Source organism: Lepidothrix coronata, unplaced genomic scaffold, assembly GCF_001604755.1.
Source record: "Lepidothrix coronata isolate B3197 unplaced genomic scaffold, Lepidothrix_coronata-1.0 Scaffold92, whole genome shotgun sequence".
In the NCBI taxonomy this organism is placed as follows: Eukaryota; Metazoa; Chordata; class Aves; order Passeriformes; family Pipridae; genus Lepidothrix; species Lepidothrix coronata.
This window is the reverse complement of record NW_016690272.1, coordinates 961,464-978,406: the sequence shown is the minus strand read 5'-3', so window position 1 is coordinate 978,406 and position 16,943 is coordinate 961,464. Positions and strand designations below refer to the sequence as shown.

Below are 16,943 nucleotides of genomic sequence, written 5' to 3'. Positions count from 1 at the left end.
ACTGTGAATTCAGCTACCACAAACGTGAGGGCAGAGAAAACCAGTCTGAGGTGGCTCAGTGAAAACACCTTTATTTCTTCTGAGCTGTCCTGAAGGACTGAAAAAAATCCCCCTGATTTAGAGAGTGTGGATGGAGATCTAAGGATTGTGCCATGTTCAGAAACTGGGAAATAGATATGGGCATATCTAGATATAAGGATGGGAAATATTATCCATACACTGATATCCATATCCCCTGGATTAAGCACAATTTATGGAGATGATACAAAGACTCTATAAAACCACAGTTCAAAGGCAGGTGAACAAACCCAAGGGCTGTTTTCTGAGGGCCGTTTCCAAAGCAATGATCCCCCTCAGCTGTGGTGTGAGGGCACTCCTGAGGGTGCATCGCCTGCAGCTGGGCCTCCTTTCCATCCCTTTTCCCAGCTCCATTCCCCTTCCAGCGCCCGAGCAGGGCTGTTCTCCTGCACTGTTTCCAGGATATTTGTGTTCTTGGATCCCTCGTGGCATCGGGATGTTCCTCTGTCAAGGTGAGAGCCTGTGGCTGAGCCTGCCCTCATGAGGGACCTGGTTTGGGGAGAGGGCAGGAAAAGGGAGCTGGGGCTTTAACTTGGACATGAGACATTTTGAGGCATTTGTGGTGGCTTTAATATGTCTCTGCTTTATGAGGTTTAATTTAACGTTCTGTGTATTTGGATATGAGGTTTAAATGAATGTTCTGCGTGTTTCGATGTGCTGGGGGTTTTTTTTGAGGGGGTGTTGTTGTTGGTTCTTGTGGGTTTTTTGCTCTTGAGTTTTTACTGGTTTGATCTGTAAAAATGCTTAAATTAGGAACAACTCGTGTGGAAAACTTGCTTTTTCCTGGAGTACCCCTGAGAAATGTGGTCCTTTAATACATAAGGGGGGACTTTGTTTGTGGGGTTTTGGAGATTTTCCCCCAAATGTCAATAATGGCAGACTGAGGGGAAGAGCTGTGTTTGTACTGTGAGGTAGCTCTGGATGGGGTGGAAAGGCCTTTCTCTCCTAGTTTTGCAAGTATTGGAAGAACTGTGGCTCAAAACTTAGCTGTTCTTGGGTGTCTTTTAAAGGTTTCTTCCTGCATGGTAACAATAAACAGAATTTTAAGTGGTTTATCTTGCCGTAGAAAATAAAACTGAACCCTTTGCATCCGCCTGGTGTATTTGTTTTGCAAAACTACTTGGCAGTGGCAGTTAAAGAGCAAAGTGGGGTGTGATGGTGCAGGATGGGCCCTTAGAGGAAGGTTGGAATTGTGTTAATGCCGTTGTTGCCAAATGAAATATTCCTAAGACATTTATCATGTGTTGTTTGTAAATAGTGAGTAAATATGTGCAAGAGCTTGTTAGTGTTTTCCTTCCCCATCTTGCTTCTGAAATGGTCCATTACTGGCTTCTCTTTGCGTTCATTTTTAATATGAAAATCATTTCACTATGAAAATCAATAATGTTATTTTGTGAGGTTGTTGGAGTGAATGGAACATGTGTTTAATGGGTTGTGGGCATCCATGTCAGAACAGCTAAAACAGCTTGGCTACAGAAACCAGTGCTGATGTGGTTCTGATTAAAAGCCATCAAAAATAGTGTTCTACAAAAGGAAATTAGTAGGTGCATGGTAACATTTATAAGTTTTAAACTTTAGTATTTAAGCTGTAAAATGGGGTTTTCTAATAATAAATTGGGATTTCTTTATTAAAAAAAATCTCTTACCATAGTATTTTTCTTCATGAGCATTTGAACCTCCTGCTATGCTACAGAAACCACAAATCTGAGCTACTTCTGTTTTAAAAAATAAGCTAGAAAAGATCCCCAAAGGTCAGGCTTAAAATATACTCCTGGTAGTTTTTGCTTGTTCAAGATCTGTGGTTCATTTTTTTTCCTATTGAGAATTATTGTAGAGCTTCTTTTTTGTCATTTTTCTTCCCATAAATATCTGTGGGGTTTTTTTTTCATTATTCCCTGGAGGAAAAGCTGATACATAATTCCAAATATACACCTCATGGTGTTATTCCATTAAAAAAAAAATCTCAAAATCCCAAAGCTATCTCCGCTAATGATGTTTGATACCTGCTGAGTGAAATTACAACTAACAGAATAAGAGATGTTACTTGTACTTATTTAGGTTGTCATCTAATCAAGTGTAAGAAATGCATTTAACTTTGACCACAGAAACTCAGTTTTTTGATCAACTGTGTGTGTTAGTCTCATATCTTGGGAAAAATATATTTGGAACAACAATCTTTTAAGATTAATTGCCCTGTATCTAACTATTGATTACTAACCTTTTTTTTCCTACCTTATGAAAATACTCCGATTTTTACTTTGATGAGCTTTTCTAGCAATGAAACGGGGAACTCACAAGGACCTTAAAGAAGTATAAAAGAACATTTTAGTGGATGGTGGAAATAGCTGGAAGTGGGGGGTTGCTGGAAAAAAAATTCCAAAAGCTGAATTTATTCTGTTTGGCAGGAGGCAAGAACAGTCCAAATGGACAGTGCAAAACACTGAAGGTCGCAGCATTTTGCTATCTCAGCATCCTTTGGTGCTTTAATGAGCATTTTTTGATTATTCATCCAATTATATAACACCTTACACTGATTTTACTTGCAAATACAGTCAAATGTGCCAGAGGACTCTGCAGTTCTTCATTTCCACAATATTTCATGAGTTTTAGTGAAGTCATTATAATAGTGGCCTTTACGTGCACAATAAATCCCAGGCATCAATTATATCCTTAGAAATAAAAGGGACGTTATTTGTGGCTGTGGAGATGACAATAGAGACATATTTCTCCCCCAAAAAAGAACTTCTTGTGCAGGTCTGAGCAGTGACTTTCTGGGACTGAGGTGAAAGTCCTTGAGTTTGTGCTGGATCAGAACCTGGTGCTGCCCTTTGCTTACACAAGAGATTGAAGGCTTTGCTTCCATGCTCCTGACTCTGCTGGGAGTCAAGCCCAGCATTCCCCAAACGGAATCTTGGTTCTCAGCTCCCCCTCATTCCCACTACTGCCTCCCCTCCCAGGTTTGAGGACTTCACTTGCTTCCCCCAATGGAAAATGCTGCTCATGAACACCCACCTCGGCAATTCCAGAGCCACTGGCACTGGATCCCAGGAATATTCCCGTGTTCTGGGAGGTAAAATGTGCTGCTTCCAGCGGGTGTTGATGGTGCTCTGTTTTAACTGTGTCTGGCAGCTGAAGTTTAGCCATCTTTAGGCTCTTTCTCACAGATTAATTCTGGCCTTTTATCCTCATTGGTACGTCATGTCTTGGTTTAGATCCAAACTAAGCACCTTCACTAACTTTCTTTTCCAGGTTGGAAGAATCTGAACCATCCTGGTGCTGTCGTTGTGTTAGTTGTGGGCAGCTCCTTTGTGCCCAGAGGGTTGTACTAAACCCCTTTACCTGCAGCCCAAAACAAGGCAGTGATTAAAAGCCAGATATGCTCCTTGAAATCAGCCTTTGTGCTCCCTGAAATTGCCATTTCCATGTTATGTGTGGGATGCAGGAGCCCCTTCAGCATCAATCACAGCAGTGATTGGAGACAGAGACTTGCAGCAAGTGATCTCCATAATCTTTCTTTCTGAACCCATGACAGGAAGGCCAATATTTCTGCTTTCCCTCAGAAATTATTATCAGGTGGTAGGAATAAATCACCAGGGAAATTTTTGCATCCAAGATGCTGGAGGCAGCTGTTCTGGGAATTCCAGGGAATATCTGCTTCTGTGGCCTGGCTGCAAAAGCTGCTTTTGATCCAAATGCAATGGCAGTTTGGAAAGACAAGTCTAGAGTCATCAGCTTGGATTTTCAGTTGTTTGACTGATTTATTTTCTAGTAGTAATTACTCTTTCCCAGTGGACTGATCTAGCCTTTATTTTTCCATGTATGACAATTCTTGCCATGTGCAATAATTTCAGGATCCTCCAGGTATTAGTCCTGGATTGCAGTCTGCTCTAACAGGAGCTCAGTATCCCTTACCCCGGGAGCAAGAATTGTGCATTCAGTGCAAATTTCCTTTATAAATGGGAAAATCGTGCCACTTTGAGTTATCCTTGGGATTTGATAGACAGCCCCCAAACAAAGCAGGTTCCATGGTTAATAAGAACAGCCCTGGACTCTCTAAAGACCTGCAAAGCACTCCCAAAACTGCCAGTCCTGTTTCAGGACTGCACCCTGCCAGTGTTTTCCCAGTGACATGTGGGACAAATACAGAATTCCAGGTGCAGTATAAAAACCCTGTCAGGTTCCTGAAATGCCCAAACCAGAGCAGTTCAATATTTCCCAATGAGGACTGAGAGTGTTTTGCTCGATTAAACTGTACCCAGTGTTCTTTGGTGTAAATCATATTCCCAGTTTCTCTGTGTTCATGTTGGGGCGTTTGGATCCCACTGATGTTTATTTTTGTCCCATTTCCCATCAAGTAAGAGGAGCCACAATCTGAAATCTAGAAATATCCTCTGTGCCATCTTTAGCCAGGAGCACACTTGGCAGTATAGGGAATTTCTTGGTTAAGAACATAAAAACAATTATTTGGCTGAGGGGTATCAATCTGAGGAGCGTGTTCAAAGTACAAGGGTGTGTAAACTAATGGGTTTAGAGATAAAGCAGTTTGTACATGGCTTCGAGTGATTCACTTCCAAACACTCCTTGAGTGTTTTTGTGGATTCTGGTGAGTGGTTTATGTCATGTTGGGGGCTCTGTGCTCTCAGAAGAGTTGCACTGCGTGGTTTACATAAATCAAATTATACCCGCTTTGATGGTGGAAACTACCAGCAATGAGTGACCCCTTTCCTCCAGCTGGTATTAAAAATGTTCTTTGATATGATGGGAATTGCTCAAACACTGGGATTTTTCCAAAGGCTTGAAAGTCGCTGAGATGTTCTGCTGCTGTGTGGGAGAAAATATATTATTTAACATCAGAAACTGTGCCTGGCACCAGTGGGAGGGGTGGTTGGCTCAGATGCATTGGAATTCTTTATCGTGGCACTTTGTGCTGCTAATGAGGGGCTGTTGGGAGTGAGGGCCATTCTGCATGGCAATGAATGCCCTGACACCTCAGGCCATAGGGTTTGCCTTTCCCTCTCTCATGGAAGGAGATCCCTCACTCTGGCAGAACCTGCAATTAGAGCTTTGCTGGAAGGGATTGTCCTCTGCTGTGCACTGCCCTCGTGGGTGTGAGTGGGAAGAAAGCCACCTTGGGCTGGAAAATACAGACCCTTTCAATCTAAAGTTGCTCAGAAGAGGGGTTTTCAGGTGCTTAAAATATTTTCCCCTGCATTTACTTTAATTATTATTCATTATAAATATTTATCCTGCGTTAAAATCCAAGCTGTGCCATATTTTCTCCTGATTTGTACTCTCATGGCACATCCAGGATGTGTCAGGTCATAACCAAGGTGATTCCTTCCTGTCTCCCCTATTTCCCTGAGGGCTGCACAATACATTGTGCACAATGTGCTCCTAAAAGAGAAGCATTCCAGGGGCCCTGACCAAACATTCCAGGTCCAGCTTGTTGGAACAGTCATGGAAACAAAAGTTTTTCCCAATTCCAGGTCCAGGACCCAATCTAGTCTTGGTTTTCCTCCATTCCATTTTCCAGTCCCCAGGTAACTTGGAAGATGCTCATGTAGCACCTTTTTAAGGACATTATAGCAAGAATGAGTATTTTATTGTCCTTCCAACTCCATCCAGTGTCATCTTTTCTTGGGTAATGAGGAGGACGTGCTTTCAAGGACTACACTTCCAAATATCCCATTTTTTAAGGTAATTACCAACAGAGAAACGATCCTTCATCTTTAATTATTTAAGAGAGCGACATCCCCCAGCAGGAGCCCCAGCACAGACATGGCACTTCCTAGGATTGATATCTGCGGGGGTTTGTTCCCAGTAAACAAGGCTGGAACACCATCAATTCCACGTGTCTGCAGGGTGTCCAGGACAGCTTTTAATGGGATGTGAGCCCTCCTGCCCAGGCAATGAAGTTGTTTCTCTCCTCAGGAGAAAGGAATCTGCTCTTGGAATAAGGTCTAATTCAATTTTTCTGGTGCAAAAGGAGTTTATTCTTGGTAGATCCTTCCCCTTCTCCTGGGCTTCCAGCTAAATTTCTTGTTTCCTGCTTTGCAAACTCTGCCATCCCGAGTCTCTGATTCCAGTGGGGTCAGGAATTTGCAGCTGTGATTTACAAGGCTGTAGAGCTGCAGAGGGTTTGGGAGATGCTCACTCAGGGATTCTCTGGGGACTGGAGATCCCAAGAAAAGGAGGGGTTTTCCAACAAATCATGACAGAGTCTGGAAACAAGTATTTGTGATATTCTACATACAAACCATCAGAAAGTCCTAATCTGAAGGGAATCTAAATTTTGTGGTACAAAGCAGGGTTAATAGTGTCAAGCTGATATTTGCATTAGCTACCTAATTATTTAATTCATCTGAATGTTAAATGTCTGGGTTTTATGTTAATTGGGCACATTTCTGGCAAGGGAAAAATAACATCTGACAGTGACATTTAGTGACACTTGAGTCTGGCTCATGTTGGAGCAATAATTTCTGTTCTGGTATTAGGGCAGGCTACAATGCAGGTGTTCAGGTGCTGTGGGAGTGATTCCCCACATCCCCCAGCTGCAGGGCAGAGGTGGACAGAACTCCCTCTGTGCCACCACTGTCCTTTCATTCTCTTCTGATGATGCAAATATAAGGATACACTTTCTCCTCCTCTCCCCTCTGCCCTCCATTGTGCTCTTGGCAGACAGAACAGAAGGAATAAATTGTAATTTTCCAAACTCCGTAATTTAATGATTGTGTTTGATCTGTGCTACCAGGCTTGTGTTTTACATCCCATTAAATTAAAGCAATTCCTGAAATGTTAAACTTGATGGAGATCTGGGGGGAAAGAGCTCCCTCATTTTAATAATTAAATGGCAACAAACCAAACAAACCCGTTGTTTTTTCTGCTGCTTGTATAAGAAGGAAATAGCACCAGGTGGTTGTGACCGGGTTGGGTTGTTTGCAGGACATGAGCTGAGGGCCTGAGGCATCAGGATGGATGGAAGGGCTCAGGGAGGCACTTCCAGACATGACTGAGCTTAAACACCTCGGACAAAACCATTACTCCACAGAAGGCAATAGAATTGAGCTCTGGTTCCTTTGGGATGGAGATTTATCTGCCCCCTGAGCCATCGGGAGGGAGAGGAGTTCTTGTCGATTGTGGTATCCTGGAAGTTTGGGAATATTCCCTCAGCAAGCAGTAGGTTTGAGGCTGTGGAGCTGTGAGTGATCTTCGTTTCATTGATTTCCGTGGGTCTGCAGTTTCCTGAAGGACAAGATAAACTTCAGAATTTTCCCCTGTCCCTTTGATGCTTATTTTCCCCAAAAGGTGCTCAGAGCAGCTCGTGGGCCCCAAGGCTGAGTTCTGTTTGTGTCCCATGAGCTGCTGACAGCTCAGCCCCAGCCCCGGGGCTGTCCAAGAACCACACAAGGTCCTGGAAGATCTGCAGTCCACTTCTTCCTGGATCAGCAGTGCCACTGCCTCAGCCAGAAGTGTCTCAGTCACAATGCCTTCTGCACACTGAAGGTTTCTCCCTTGGCAGAGTTGGTTTTGGTGGCAGCGAGACTCTTTGCGTTAGAGACATTGAATTGAGAGACTCGGTTGTGAGACTGATTAATGTTGAAATCCAAAGGCATGAGGGGTGTCTTAAGCATTCAGGGTGATGTAAATACCAACAATTCTTTCATTTCAACAGTTCTTAAATTTCTTTTAAAAGAAATTTAAATGTCTCATCCAAAAGAGAATGCACCAGAAAGAGGGTATATGAAGTCTTACCTCTCTCCCAGGGAGAAATACTTACCTTACAGCTTGACTTAGGTGTGTTGGAGGATTAAAATCCAGAGCTATTTATTGTATTGCTTCTTGACTCCTCAGTTGTCTTTCTGGTCCTGGGCAATTGGATCAAACTCTCTTAAAGCAGAGAACAGCACTGGCTGCTTTTATACAGTGACTTAAAGGATGCATTTGAGAAAGTGGGAGAGTTGGAGTTCCTTTGGCTTTTTGTATGTCCAGAAGTGGCATTTACAGGCCCCATAAATCACCTCTTGATGTGAAGATGAGCAATGGGATTGCTGCACTAAGAATGCAGGAATATAACTTCATATCCCAGTGGCAAAGGTACTTTCCAGGAGGGAAGCAATCCTGGGTTCTGGACAGCTGCAATTGGCCTGGGTGTCCCTGTGTGCACTGGGATGGCAGGAGGGGAGGGGGGTTGGTGTTCACAGCTCTAGAAAACCAACCCAGAAGTGACCTGTGCACTACATACCAAACATCCAGAGTTTGGGACAGGGATTTAGACACCTAAAAGCTTCAGTTTTGAGGCAGCATTTCCTGCTGAGTTATTGACTGTATCTGTACCTCCCTGCACAGAGCTCCAGGTAGAATAATTTGTTTGTATTGACAAGAGCTGAAGTGGAAGTAAATTAATTTAGTCAAGCTCATCGATTTTTCCACACTTATGAAGAAGGGAGGTAAGATCATCTTGATGCTCCCATCACAAGGCTTCTCTCAAAGGGTCATATTCTACTTTTTCTGAAGGCAATTCAACAAAAATAATGGTGGGTTTGCTGAATTTTCCCAAAGAGGAGCCAATTCTGACACGGCACTTAAATTAAGGGTGACTTTCACCAAAAGCTGAAACATGTCTGAAAATCAGAGTGATGTGGAATCTCTGACTTGCAGTCTCAACAGAATGAGCAGTAAACCTGGGAGTAAAACACCAGGAGCAGGAATTTTACAGCTTCAAAGGGTATTTGAGTTCTGTCTCTAGTCTGGAAATATGGAATAATCAGAACTACAGGGTGGAATTTATCTCAACGTGTCATAGATAGTGTCTGATCATAAATTCTGACTTGTGAGCCTGTAGTACTTTTCCAGTTAGGGCAGGCCTTGGGAATGTGGGATAAAAATGGATCCATTATTTACCCATGGATATCTCAATTACTGCTGTCCTTGATTGGCCTTGTTCTTTTCATTATTGGCCTTCTGAGGGGGATTAAAATTAGCCACATATTGAATGGTTCTTACCATTACTCCAGGTGACTTTCTGAGGGACATTCACTGATCATAAGCAGTCAGTTTAATTTCATTTATTGATTAAATGAAACTAATGAATTTTTCTTTATTAAAACTTGATTGGGGGAAACAAATATGTGAAAGTTATTTATCTCGTTTGTGTGGAACTTCCTTAAGAAAAACCAAAGAGCCATAATGTAGATTGTATGAAGCATATAGGAAGTGGTCTTGTTATTTATTTCATTTCCTGTTTGAGAAATTATCAAAAATATGTGAAATTATTCGAAAGGCCAGTCTGGTGTGTTCTGCATCAGCCCCATTCATAGGAAAGTGTTTAGTACTTAGCATTTCTACAGTGCTGTGTGGGTTCATATTGGTATGACTCCCCCTGGCAGAGATTTTTGACACACTCCTTAGTCTTCATCTGTCCATGAAATGGGTAATTTAGGCAGCATGGCCGATTAATTACTCAAAAAAAAAAAAAAGCCCTTTTGTGCTCAGGGTGATGTAACTGCAATTACCTCTCATTTCAGTGTGGAAAAGGTGTGATAACCACTCATTTGTGCAGCTGAAGGGTTTAACTGGGAGTTATTACAGTGCACAGTGCAATTGTAATTAAAGCACGCAGGTTTCTGGTATGAAAAGTCCTCATACATCAAGTGGCAATAAGAGATGAATCAGTCATATTAAATCTCCAGTTTCTTTGTTCACGTCGTGTCAACCCCCAAATTTCCAGTGTTGTCAGTGCTCACCTGGTTAAACACAGAGCTCCTGCAGAGCAAGCAGAGCACAGGGACACGGGGCAATAATAATTTAAATGATATTTACACATTTGAAGTGATTCTGATGCTTCTGATTAACTGGGAATGGATGAGTTTAGGAGTAAAAACATCAGCTTCTTTCTAGAAAGCATCCCATGCAAAGTTGTACAAGTTCAAATTTGCAGCTTGCAAAGCCAGTTTTCTGTGAGTGTGAAGGAAAACAAATCCTGTCCTGCTGAGGCTGGCAAGGAAATCAGGACGTTTGCCCTTGGCACAGGGTGGTGAGCGCTGGGTTGTTGCCTGGTCGTGTGGGAATTAAGGCAGTTGCAGGGCTTGGTCTAACTGTGCAAAGCACTTCCAGCTTTCCCTAATTGTAACTATGTAGGAACAAAGCCCTTATTTTCCATAGGGATGCAGAAACACCCTCCAGCCACTTTTTCCTCGGGGTTTTGGAGGCATTTTATAAGCAAGTGATATTTACCTGGCTGCCAGCAGTTATCATAAATTGATAAATAATCCATTTATGCCAAGTTGAGTTTGAGTGTGTTGAATTGTGAGTACAAGGGCTCCAAATAGCCAGGCAAATTAGAGCAAAGACTGATAAGAGAACAGACAATCTGATCCGAACCTGCTCCGTGGACAGAGATCAGGTCAATAATATTGTGCCGCAGGACACAGAGAAAGGAGTTTGGGTCATAAAACAGCTGAAAAATAGGCACATTTATCTTTCCTCACCACTTTTCTTCTGTCTCTAGAGAGTAGGAACAGCCCTGAGATCCCATAATGTGCAGAGTCATGTATGGAAACATAAATATAGAAGAGGAGAGACCTCAGTGGGGTTGTCCCAAAGTGGCACCCGAACTGTGTCCACCAGGAGCTGGTGTTGTAGGGAGAGGGAGTTCCTGTGGCAGCAGGAATGAGCTCTTTGCCATTTTATTTAGAAACCAGCACAAACTGCTCTGGTCTTAAAGGTGTCTTTGAGGATATAAAAGTTCTAATCTTGGTCTGCTCCAGAGGCTTTTGTGGAGCTGGTTAGTGTTGGATATATGGGCAGCTCCACCACATTCCTTCCATATCCAGTGCCAACACCTCTTCAAGAGCTTTTCGTGGCCCACTAAACTGATTCAGGAGCTGCTGCAAGAAAGGTGCAATGTGGACAGTACAGCTCCCTGCTGCTCTGACTGGACAGAGCAGACATTCCTTGGCCTTGAAATCCTCATTAATTTTGGGATTTGTTTGGCTAAAACAGTGTCTTTTGCTCTGCAAACATCGGAAGCACTGACCTTTTATACAAAATAGGCACTTTAGTAATTTCCCCCCCTATTTTTCATGGCAAGTTGTCATTTGTTGTTTAAAGCCCCTTAAGGTTATCCTATTATTTGAAAACTTTAGAGGTTTCTTCAAAGAAGGAAACTGTGAAGAAAATGTTTGAGCCCATAATCCTATTTAGAGATGGGATTTTAGAGGTAAGAGGTCACCTCTTAGTTAAGGATTCCTTAATAGATTGTTGTTTTTAAAAAATAAGAGAAGAAAGTGGGGAGTGGGTAACACATACTTTTGATTCCTTTCAATTAAAATGCTGCAGTATTTTTATTTTCAAAGGTAGATCAACCCAGTTTTAAAAAGTTCCTGATTTTTCTGGGCTGATCATCTAAATAGAAATCACATTTATTTAGAATAACCTTAGTGGTTTAAAATATTGCAGTTTGAGTTTTCTCTGCTGTCTGGGTTGGAATAGAAACAAAAGCCATCTGCTTTTTAGCTTGTCAGGAGATATCCATCATCCCACTGGCAATTTTGTTCACTGTGCTCCCAGCTGATGGCTTCCCTCTGACTGAATTCCCTGGAAAAGCACAGAATCCATATGTTTGCTTGTCTCAGAAATGGCAACGAAAAGCACAACGTAATGAAACCAAATAAATACATTTCAGGCAATAAAGATGGAAAAATAACAAAGCAAAAGGAACCCAAGGGATTTGTTCAAACGAACAGAGCAATTTCTAAAAGCCTAATGGTGCAGTTCAGACTGTATATAATTGTATATTTGAAAACTCGGGTTCGTTGGGTAAAAAAATTTGGTATTTTCTTCCTGTAATTTATAGTGGTTTGTTGGTTTGGTTTTCAGAAGTGACCTGGGAATTCAGTGGGTCAGGTTCCAATGGCACAGACGTGACCCCAGCGTGTGTGGCTGGAACTGAGCAGGTAAAGTAGCAAACAGGGATTTGAAATGCATTGATACTTGTATTTTTACCCCCCGTGGGGTATTTTAATACAGCAGGAATTTAAGGCTGATGTATTTTAATCAAGGCCTTGAAGCAATAGTTAAAGTCACAAAATGGCTTCTGTTAAACTTCCCTGTTTTCAAACACCCAGAACTTCCACTGGCAGCACAGATGGATTTGATCTATACCCCAAGCAGATTTCTTGGGGTTGGTTACTTAGTTTTATGCATTATTTAAAAAAAAATAAAAAGCCTTGGCTTCCTTTGAGTCATGGCCATCATAAAAACTGCACTTGGTATTACACTTTATGAGGTAAAATTGCAAATTTGCTCTTCTTGGCTTTCCACGAGAAACCAGTTAAGTCTGAACCTGCAGAGCTGCCACAGGGCCACGTCCTGTCTGTATTTTCACGTGTTTCAGCTTCCCCTTAGTGAGGACCTGCCAGGAGGAGGATTTGAAGGTCTTGCTGCAGTTCAGACTCTCTCATAAAGCAATTTTCTATCTTGACAACTTTGAAAAATGACACAGTTTTGCATATTCAACATTTGGAGAGCTAATCCAGTGGGTTTTAACAAGGGCAGGTGATTGTTTCTCTTTTTTAAACCCAGATGAGGTGGGATGTGAGTAACTTCGCTGGTAAATTAATTGTAGGTGGTTTCTGCCTTTTTTGCAGTGGCTGAAGAGCCGAATTCTCTTGTAGCTGAGTCTGGCAGGTTTGTTCCACTTAATGGTAAAAAGGTCAATTGCATGAGAATAAAAAGGAAGAAAAAATCTAAAATGGCATCTTTGAACTAGACAGGCAGTGAAATTAAAATTCTAAATGGTTGATAGGAGGCTTGGAATGGCCCCTGAATAGAAGACTAAACACAGTCACCTCCTTTATGGAAGAATCTTTTGTTGAAGGTTGGCTTTTCTATCTTTTTGCTGAATTTCCATCAGCTATTTTATTGTCTAATTACTGCCAGTAAAAGTTACATATTTCTTTTGTCTAACAGCCATTTCTGCAAGTTCTGTGCCCACCTTGACCACAGAAAAACCTCTTTTCTTCATTTCATTGCCTATATTATAAAGCACACTCTGTGTCTAATCCTTCTTTCCTTTCCATCTCGATTTTAGCAATAAATGTTGCCTGAAAGTTTAGATCTAATTATTGAATTCACTTGGGAATCTCCTACATACAGAAAGATGATCAAAACTCTAGTTTTTATTTATAGTCTCAGTTCTAATTAATGCACATCTTTGTCTGAGCAAAATTATCCCCTTTCTGATATTTTTTTTCCATACTTTATAGTTTGGGATCATCTCTATGTTTCATCAATATCCAGCTGGATTCTTTCTTCCAGTTCATTAATAAAGATATTAAATTGCACCAGCCAACATAACAACAAACATTGCTGGATCTGTTCTTTCCCCTTGAGGTCTATACCCTTTGTTTCCTTTACAGTTAAACATTTCCAGTGTTTTCCTCCACGTCGATCGGGTATTGCCTTGCCAGGTTCCTTACTTTAAAATTTCCTGGGTATGAAATTTTAGTCCAATTAAATGCATCCTTCTCCTTCTTTCCCCTTTGCCCTGTGGAGTGAATTTTTTTCCTCATTTGTATTTTTTGCAAAATAATTCAGTTTCATCAAAATGTTGAGTCTCTGCCAAACCCGAGAGGGACTTTAACTGGAACACAGCGGGGTTAGAGGTGGAAGTATCCATGGAAACAAACTTCCCTGCAGATGTTCAGATATTCCTCGGGCATCCCAAGCACGGGTAGAACGTGGGGCTGGTTCTGTCTTTGAAGGTTCACACCTGACCAGCACAGCCTGAGCTCTGTGTAATGTCAGATCCCAGCTCCAACAGGTACTTCAGAGTAATTGTGCTGAAATAATGGATCCACTTCCCTGGTATTGCCTTTGTAGGGAGAAGCCTACATTTTCTCAGTGTTTCATTCTCTCAAGTTGCATCCTTAGCTCCATTCTCTCCCCTTTTGCTCTGCTTTTTAAGCAGCTCTGTTAAATCCTTGCCTTAACCTTTATATCATTCCCCTCTCCTTGAACCTGAGCCGATCCACAGCCAGGACTGCAGCCAAACCCTGCCTGCCTGGCTCAGCCAAGCAGTTCCAGTCAGGAATATCATCCGTGGGATTAGATGGACGAACACAGAAGTAACCAGAATGCAACAGCTCAACACCCTTCTCCCAGTCCAGCCCTCAGGTAATTCTCCCTGAATTCCATAAAGATGTATCTAAAAGATCTCTTTTTTTTTTTCCTGTTTACATTTTTTCCTCTCTGGTTTCATTCAGGCCCTTGGGTCTAAGCCAATTCTTAAAGTTCTAATTGCTCAGGAGCCCCTCACGTGCTCCTGCAGGGAGCTTGGCACCATACAGGCAAATTCCAGTGAAAAAATTGGGGTTTTAGGCAATTTATGATTCCCAGGAGGAGGCAGTGTTTTTAATCTGCTCGTAAACTAAGCTCTGAATCTAATTTTTTATTAGTTTCTTCATTACTCTTCAAAATAATCTTAACCTGGAGCTCAGGTAAAGAATTCTCATGTTGATAAAAGCAGGCAAAGAGAAATGAGCTGACAGCAGAATTGCTGGCTTGGTGTCCCCCCCTTCATCCCATTCTCTGTTTCCTTCCTCTGGTTTTGTAGCCAAAATAACTGAGTATTTATGAAGTAAATTCTTATTTTAATAAGCATTAACCAGACAACGTGTAATTATCGACACGGGAGCAGAAAATAAGGTGCTGCATTAAGGAACGTCAGTGAAAATAATGGATCTAAAACTGCAGAGACTTTTTTATAAACACATCAGAAATGCTTGAGGCTTCTCAGATGATCCAGGGGGGGTTTCCCAATTCCTGCCTTGTTTGCATCTCTCCTTAGTTCAGTTTAGACTCTGTTCCTTTCCAGCCTCATGTTCTTCCAAAACACAAGATGTTCTGGCCCATTGTAGTTGCTCCCTGTAAATGGGACAGTGAAAATTAATGGGGTTTGCCCGACCCCAGGTCAAAGAGCTCTTTAACTTGGTTCTTTCTGTTTAACTTGCTGGCCTGACAAGGCTGGAAATAAATCCTTCAGGGAGGTGCTCTGGGTTGTGTCTTAATCTGTGGCAGTTACATCATGTGCCCTGAAACAACTGCAAAGAAATGAAGCTGCATGTGTAGTTTGCTGAGTAAATCTTCATGGTGTTGGGTTTTTTGCACCAGTCTGAGGAAGCTGAGTTTGGTGTTTGCCACTGAATCCTTTGCAGGATGTCTAAAATGAAAATTTTTTATGAAAAAAAAAAAAGAAAATAAATAATCTAGACCCTGTTAATGAGTTTAAGATTTCTTTTTTTTTTTTTTTTTTTTTAAACTCAAAAAGTAGTTCTTAAATAGCCTGAGAGTTCTGCAAGCTTGTCATTGTGTTCATCCTGGTGTCCCTGCAGGCCCTGGACATTGAGCTGGTCAAACAAACAGGCTCAGTTGGATGTTGGGAATGAAGGACATCCCTGAACTTGGGTGAGATCAAAGGAAATGTCAACCACGAGCTGCCAGGGAGGGCTGCACCTTCCCAACCACTTGGGAAAGGAGTGGAATTCCCTCCAGGAGGAACCACGCAGGGGTGAGTGTGGATATCACACATCCATATGGATTTACATCAGAGCATGGAATGCCTTGGCACTTGGCAGAACCTGGCACATCAGGGAGTGGGGAGTGACTGCGGAGCATTCCAAGTGCCTGATAAATGTAATTAATAATTATGTGTTTCCCTCAAGGACTGATTTTGCTGCAGGAATTGTTCCTAGCTAATTCACAACACTGCTAGTTTGGTTGGGTTTCCCACAATCCTATGGGATTGTGAGACATTTACATTATAAAGGACTGAAAAATGTGGTCACTGGAGTCAGGATAATTACAAGTCATTATTATGGTAATTAATAATGGTAATTTTAGTGCCAATGGGTCCCATCCTTTCAATTAGCTGGGAATGAGATGAAGGTCTTCTGGCAGAAAAGGAGGAAGAAAAGGTGTTTTTTGGTTTACTTTGCTCATATCCCTGGAGAGGAGAGGAATTACAGCGGGAAGGAGCCTGTGATTGCCATTGTCATTTGTAGCTGGGTTTGTTGTTGTTCTCTTATTTTTCCAGGGGCAGTTGTATAATTTGTTGACATCATTAGTTGATAGTAACTGTGTCTAACCTGCATTTTCCTTGAAGTTTGCTATTGCCTGCTCAGCCAGAAGAAAGGCTGGTGTGCCCAAAGCTGCATTTGCTGGTTTAATAGGGCCTGAAAAGTTGTTCATAGCAGGGGAAAATTGATTAAAGAGGGTTGTTCCTGGGAAAAATCCATTCTGCTCCTTCAGAAAGCAAGAACAAAGATCTGTGTTTAATTCTCATGAGCTGCCACCTGAGGGCCAAGCCAAGGACACCCAAACCAGTCACTTCACCTGGGCAGTGCCCGGAGTGACCTTGGGAACAGTTTTATGGAAAATAACGCTCACAACCCTTAAAAAGACAGGCAAGGGGATGGTGAAGGTGGTAACCACCAAGGTGGGCACAGAGTGCCTGCAAATGCCTGGATAAAATGGGGGCTCCTCTACTGATGCTTTTAAGTGTCCTTAAAACTTACAACTCCAAGGCTGCCAGAGCTCAGGGATCATTTGGCTGATCCTCTCAGGGACAGGGTGTGACTGCTGGGATGGGCCTGTGCAGGGCTGAGGGCTGGATGGTCCTTGTGGGTCCCTTCCAACTCAGCTTGTCCTGGGATTCTGGGACTTCTTACTGTTCTATTCATCCTGCCCAAACAGAGCCTGTTCCCAGTGAATCCCTGGGAACTGATGGCCCATGTGCAGGATGGGTTTTCAAGGAGCAGTGGGAAGGTGTGACTCAGGAATCATTTCTCAGGGCACTGATCAACCGT

General features: G+C 42.2%; 1 long non-coding RNA gene across 1 annotated transcript in view; it reads left to right on the top strand.

Moving 5' to 3' along the window:
- The window catches only part of LOC108500702, a 77,214-nt gene that overhangs the window by 46,586 nt on the left and 13,685 nt on the right, over positions 1 to 16,943 (top strand). The window contains exons 4-5 of the long non-coding RNA XR_001875966.1: positions 11,956 to 12,032; positions 15,471 to 15,646. This is a non-coding gene — a long non-coding RNA (uncharacterized LOC108500702). The remainder of the gene's footprint in view (positions 1 to 11,955; positions 12,033 to 15,470; positions 15,647 to 16,943) is intronic.